The following is a 7,458-nucleotide window of genomic DNA, read 5'->3' as shown; positions in this document are numbered from 1 at the left end:
AATAAAATAATTAAAATAATGAACAAGTGATCATATATATATTATGTATAGTGATTGCATTATACATTACATTATACATGCATTAAAATAATTATCAAAATCCCGTCTCTCTGTCCCAATTCAACTCAATTCAGTTTAGTTCAGTTCAAAAGAGCGCTGCAGGACTTGCCTAAGCATTGCACATTACATTAACACTAATTAAAATAGTATATAGGCTATGATTATATAATACATACACACATTAAAATAATCTGCCATAAAAAATACATAATTACATAATTAATAAAAGGTAGTGATTACATAATGCATGCGTTAAAATATCGATAATAAATGCCCTCTCTCTCTCTCTCTCTCTCTCTCTCTCTCTCTCTCTCTCCTCCTTCAGTCCCTCCCCTTTCTGTCTGCCATCTCCCTCCTCTACAATCCAGTAAAGTGACTCTCTCTCTTTCTCTCCTCCTCCTCGTTTCTCAGCAGAGCTCGGACTCATCTCTCCATCTCCTCTCTCTCTCTCTCTATACCTGCTGTCGGATATTTCTGCGCCGCTTTTGACCATCGGGGCTTGTATTGTTTCTCAGATGCTGCTCGGCGAACAGAACCGCAGGATTTCTGCCTCTTGAGTATGAGAGGGACCGAAGACCCGTCCGAAAACCACAGCCAGAGCCCAAAACAGCAGCATGAGCCCGGGAGCCGGAGAACTTTAGAGCCGCTCGGAGCCGCAGATTCCCGACACGCGGGAGAAGCAGATTCAGGTGAGTGTGGAAGCAGCTTTACTGGATCTGCGCATGCAAGAGCACCCCTCAATGCTGGATGGATTTTAAAAGGATGCGAACTGCAGATGCATAACATTACTGTGCGCGTGCGTATGTGTGTGCGCGCGCGCGTGATCAGATCTGTTTTCAGTCCACGCAATGCTCATTGTTGCGTGCACAAAGCCAAGTTTGCACGCGGGTGGATCGGGATTTTGGTGTGCTGTGTGTGTGTGTGTGTGTGTGTGCATCTCTGCTGAGTCAATACCCCATTAGAGCTCAAGTCTCATCACTATATGTGAATCATTGTGATGCAATGCATCCATTCAGCATCTGCTAGAAGATGCACTGCTTATTTATTTATTTATATGTATCCTTTATATTTTTTCTGCTGCATCTGCAAAGTCAATAAACATACACACGCATGCATATACACACATACTGCAGTGGGATGCATGACAGTGTTCATTCTGGCCTGCAGGATCCCAATAATGTAATGCGCATTTGCGTAAATGTACGCGTAAAGCTCGGATACGCGGAAAAGCTGGTTGAAAAAAGGGCAAATGTGGCACGAACGGCGTGTTGAGGAGGGCACAGAGAGCCTCCAAGCCGGAGGTGAACTTGTGTGCATGTGTTTCTGACGCTTAACTGTTGGGGGAGCTCTCGCACTTTTGCGCTTGATGTCAAATTTGACTTTGAAGCTTTTGGTAATTGAGTGATTATGATGGACACAAAGCGAGTGGCGCAGCCGCAGCAGCGCGGAGTCCTAAAGAGTTTTTCCGGGATGCATCCCATTACTGGAGCACTGAATCAAACCTGGTCGATGTGCACTTTTCATCTGGTCGTATTATGCGAAATTATGATGTCCGTCAATTGTAATGATCGCTCCTCTGCGCGCGCGCAGGCTCTTAGCTGATCTTTGTGGCCCAGTTTAGATTTTTCCACGTCCCAATTATCTGCAATTGATTTCTTTTGGATCGTTAATTGCAAAACATAACTGAGGAATCATGCAAGGGCAGTGCAAACTTGTTATTGATAATGATTTGGGTTATCTTATATGTGCTCGCTCTACCAATAATGTGTTATTTGCTTATTTATTTACTTATTTATTTATTTATTTATTTATTTATTTATTTATTTATTTATTTATTTATTTATTTATTTATTTATTTTTTACTTATTTATTACTTCAGTTCATTGTATGTTGTGATTGTACATGCTGTTATACTTGATATTATTGTTATACTAACACCAGGCATGCAAGTTCAGCACTTATATAATGCAAAATCGATTTATACTTGTGTCTATTTTTATTGGAAAGAGCAAGTTATGTGATAAATTAAGTATTAAATAATTTTGGCACAGTGGTTTAGTGGTTAGCACTGTCGCCTCACATCAAGGTCACTGGTTGGAGTCCCGGCTGGGTCAGTTGGCGTTTCTGTTTGGAGTCCAATGGGTTGCAGCTGGTAGGGCATCCGCTATGTAAAACATATGCTGGATAAGTTGGCGGTTCATTCCACTGTGGCGACAGTTTCCCCCACAGTCCAACCACATGCACTTTAAGGGAATTGATGAACTAAATTGGCACGTGCATGGGTGTTTCCCAGTGCGGGGTTGCAGCTGGAAGGGCATCCGCTGTGTAAAACATATGCTGGAATAGTTGGTGGTTCATTCCACTGTGGCGACCCCTGGTTAATAAAGGGACTAAGCCGAAAAGAAAATGAATGAATGCACTTAGAGCCTTTTCAGTTGATTCAACTCAAAATTGCAAGGCAACTTAGAGTTGACACAACTTAAAATTGGAGACGTCCCAACTGTTGCTCCACCACCTGGAGATGTTCTGGGATTAATAGGGTGAAACATCAACGATGGGTGGCTTCTGATTGATGACCATGCAGCCAGCCTAAATGGCGCTGGTGGAGGAACGTGAGGCTGAAATGCCTTGCAGGTAGTTTTACCTGTGCTTACATCTATGTAAGGTGTTTTTTAGTCGACTCAACTTAAAATAAAAAAAAAAAATAACTTTTTGAGTTGATGCAACTTAACATTGTAAGGCAACTTAAAGCGTTTTACTTAGCCCTCTCTGATTATTCCACTATGCACAGACAGCCGGGTGGGTGGTGGTGCAGTGGGTAGCGATGTGTCCCCACAACAAGAAGGTCACTGGTTTGAGTCCCGGCTGGGTCAGTTGGTGTTTCTGTGTGGAGTTTGCATGTTCTCCCCGTATTGGCGTGGGTTTCCTCTGGGTGCTCCGGTTTCCCCCACAGTCCAAACGCATGCGCTATAGGGGAACTGATCAACTAAACTGGCCGTAATGTATGAGTTTGTATGGGAATGAGTGTGTATGAGTGTTTCCCAGTACTAGGTTGCTGCTGGAAGGGCATCCACTGTCTAAACCATATGCTGGAATAGACACCAGATGAATAAAGGTATAAGCCGAAGAAAAATGAATGAATGAATAATTTTCATTTTGACGGTGTGAAACTGGAACAGACAAAAACAAAACCTGATTGCAAAATAACCAGCTATCATGACAACACATTTTACTCACTTGTGCATGCAGAAATGGTCTTACTTCATGCAGTAAACTTCATATCTGAATATTTATTTTTGTGAAAATCTACATAGCTTGACCAATAAATAAATAAAAATGTTATATATATATATATATATATATATATATATATATATATATATATATATATATATATATATATATATATATATATATAATAAAAGCATTTTATTTGATTATCAACAAATGTCCTACATAGGAGGGAGAAATATCAGACTATATATTTTGATTGAGCTGTCTCTTTAAGAACAAATCATACATTACATTCTCTTGTCGGCTTAGTCCCTTTATTAATCCGGGGTCGCCACAGCGGAATGAACCGCCAACTTATCTAGCATATAGTTTGGTGATTTCCATGTTTAGAAGCCTGCTTTAAAAGCAGATATTATAGCAAAGCAACCAGTCTGAATTATCTGGCCGATTAGACTTGCATTTGCATCAAATGCACACCAAACCACACATGCATTGTCGTCTAATTAGCACAAATGAGCAGCGCTTGTGACATTTCAAGAGATTTGTCAAGAGATTTTCTTACAATGTGGTAAATGAAAATGTCTGCATTACTTGGAAAACCTGTAGCCTGGTCATGTGAAGCAGGCCTTAGCCAATCAAACAGCTGCGTGTAGTCTCCTTGCATACTGCCACTGAGGCACCGTTAGCATTAGCAGTTATGCTTATTAGGTGAATGATTTCAGGCTTTCTTTGAACTTTCTTTTTAAACCTCTTCTGTTAAAGAAAAGCCAAACTAAACAAAACTAAAATAAGCAGTTTGCATGGAGCAATGCCGTTTTTATTTGCTCATCGTTGCAGTACACGTCCCACTTCTTGCGTTAGAGTGGATTTCTGCTTGAATGTTTATATGTGCAGGTAAATACCTGGCTATTACAAATTTGAAATATGAAAATTTCGAGCATGCATTTCAAAATAAAAGTCCGATTTAAGCAAAATAAGTAAAAAATTTGGTTGTTTTTTTGACCAAACACTCCGCGACCCACTAAAAATGTTCCCGCGACCCACTTTCGGGTCGTGACCCACCAGTTGAGAAACACTGATCTACTGAATTAAACTTGCATTTGTTCACTTATGCAATAAATGCACACCAAACCACACATGCATGATGTGTAATGAGCACCAATGAGCAGTTGTTTCATAATTAAAATTTTGGGTTGAACTATCCCTTTAAACTGATATTTTGAAGCAGGAAATAGATAAATAAATAAATAAATAAATAAATAAATATATATATATATATATATATATATATAAACAAACAAACAAAACAAACAAACAAACAAACAAACAAACAAACAAACAAACAAATAAATAAATAAATAAATAAATAAATAAATTAATTAATTAATTAATAAAAATAAACAAACAAACAAAGAAATAGATAAATAAATAAACAAAGATATATATAAATATATATATATATATATATATATATATATATATATATATATATACATATATATATATACACAAATAAATAAATAAATAAATAAATAAATAAATGATTAAATAAATAAAAACAAAATTACAAAAGTATCAGTTTGAATGATCTATTAAATTAAGCATGCTTTGGCTCACATTAGCAATGAATGCACACTAAACCACACATGCATTGTTGTTTAATTCGTGTAAATCAGCAGTGAGCACTTCATACTTCATACTTTTAAAGTTGGCATGAAATATCCTAAAAACAACTGCAAAATAACCAGTGGGACTGATCTGGTGAATTGCACACTAAACCACACATGCACTGTTGTCTAATTAGCACAAACGAGCAGCACACGTGACAGCTCATAATGTTAATATGGGGGTGAACTATCCATTTAAACCGATTTTAAAGGCAAAACGAACAATAATTATAATTTCAGAACAACCAGTTTGAATTATCTGGTAAATTGCACGAAAAACCCCACATGCATTGTTGTGTAATTTGCACAAACGAGCAACACTTCATAATTTAAACTTTGGGGTGAACTATCCTTTTTTAACAGATTTAAAATGTTTTTTTTTTTTAAAGCAGAATAAAGCAATTGAAAAATAAGCTGCTGTATGCATTATAATGATAATCAACCGTGCATTATCTGGTAAATTAAACCTGCGTTTGTCCACTCCTGCAGTAACCAAACCACACATGCATGTTCTGTAATTAGCACAAACGAGCAGCACTTGTGTTCCAGCACTATAAACAGCACAGGTGTGTGTGTGTGTGTGTGTTTCTCTCCTCCACACCGGTGCATCATGCAGTACCTGCTCTGATCCTGCAAATAAAGCAGCGTCCGGAGCCGTTTCTGATTTCTGTGCGTCCGAGGCAGGAATATCAACCACAGACGGGCAGCTTTGCTTTGGCAGAGGGAATAATGAGCCCTGTCTCAGTGTGTGAAAGAGTGCAGCTGGAGCTCTGAGCAGGAACGCTGGACTCCTCAACGCATGCTTGTTCATTGAGCAGGTCTGTTGTGTCCTGAACATTTAGCAGATCACCTGTGTTTATCTGTCTGTGTGTGTGTGTGTGTGTGTGTGCGTTTATGATGGAACAGGAGTGTGATTATACAGTAGTTCAGAACAAATATGGATTATTATGCAACTCAGAGCTGATCTTAGACTTCTATTCAGCAGATCGTGTGTGTGTGTGTGTGTGTGTGTGTGTGTGTGTTCATGAGGAAACACGAGTATGGGATTTTGTCGTTCAGAGCAATTGTGGGTTTATTATGCGACTTTTTGCTGCTTGTTCAAACTACTTATTTAAAATGAGCTGAAACAACACGACTCCTGAGGTTTTGTTTTGGCACTACTTCATTGTTTTATGTTCGGTCTACTTAAATTTGCTAAAACAATTATTTTAACTGAATTAATTTGCGTTGGGACGACATGGAGGAATGGTGTGGGACCCAGCATGTTTTACAGGGTACAGGTCTGTAGTATCGTGAAGATGACCTCGCTCGCATGCATGCAGCAGAGTGTGTGTGTGTGTGTGTGTGTGTGTGTGTGTGTGTGTGTGTGTGTGTGTGTGTGTGTGTGTTTAAGTAAACACAAGTCTGTGATTTTTATCTAGTTCAGAACAGATATGGATGTATTATGCAACTCAAAACTGATCTTAGACTTACGGGGCCTGAAGCAAAACTCTTGGAAGGGGCTTCTGCACACTAAAATAAAAAATATTAATAATTAATAAATAAATATTATTAATAATAACAACAACAACAACAACAACAACTGTTATTATTAAATTATTATTATTATTATTGTTGTTGTTGTTAATATTATTATTATTATTATTATTATAACAACAACAACAATATTGATATTAATAATAACAATAATAATAACAACAACAACAACAACAACAACAGCAACAATGATAATAATAATAATAGTTGTTGTTGTTGTTATTATTATTATTATTATTGTTGTTGTTGTTATTTTTATTATTATTATTATTATTATTATTATTATTATTATTATTATTATTACAACAACAACAACAACAACAACAACAATAATAATAATAATAATAATAATAATAATAAATAATAATACTTTTTTTATATGGCACTTTTCTGGACTCTTAAAGCTCTTTAAAAAATTTTTGGGTGGAAATCTCCTCCACCACTAGTGTGAAGCCACTTATGATATGGGGATGGTTAGGAGGCCATGATGGACAGAGGCCAGTGGAAATATTTGGCCAGGCTGTTGGGGTTAAAACCCTATTCTTTTTAATGATGTATTTATTTATTTATTCATTTATTTATTTACTTTTATTTATTTTTTTGAAGGACATCCTGGAATTTTTAACAACCACCTGAGAGTCAGGACCTCGGTTTGACGTCTCATCTGAAAGATGACGCTCACTGAGCAGTATAGACCATTTCAGTATGGTGATGACATTGGCCCATGAACATTTCCTGCTTGTCAAACTATTTTAATAAATGGAACAAGAGACCGTTCAATCATATCTCAAAACAACTGTATGAAACAACACCTCATTGAAAATAAGCTGTTGAAACAGCCGTCATAATGGTATTTATGAATATGTGGACCTTGCATCCCTCAAAATGTCCTGTAAATATCATTAGTGTGAAAAGGAACAACAGTCGTCCTCGTCATGCTGCCCCCTAGTGTTCAATTTAC

At 37.2% G+C, this 7,458-nt stretch overlaps 1 protein-coding gene across 3 annotated transcripts in view; it reads left to right on the top strand.

Annotated features, from left to right (window-relative positions):
• The first annotated feature begins 431 nt into the window (after positions 1 to 431).
• The window catches only part of brinp1 (BMP/retinoic acid inducible neural specific 1), a 221,099-nt gene continuing 214,072 nt past the window's right edge, over positions 432 to 7,458 (top strand). For 2 of the 3 annotated variants that reach the window (XR_015489894.1, XM_087251056.1), the window contains exon 1: positions 432 to 749. The gene's annotated coding sequence lies outside the window, so the exon portion shown is untranslated. 3 annotated transcript variants of the gene reach the window in all.

Source organism: Danio rerio, chromosome 5 (genome assembly GCF_052040795.2).
Source record: "Danio rerio strain M-AB ecotype USA chromosome 5, GRCz13ab, whole genome shotgun sequence".
Classification (NCBI taxonomy): Eukaryota; Metazoa; Chordata; class Actinopteri; order Cypriniformes; family Danionidae; genus Danio; species Danio rerio.
The sequence above is the reverse complement of the archived record's forward strand: the minus strand, read 5'-3'. Positions and strand labels throughout refer to the sequence as shown.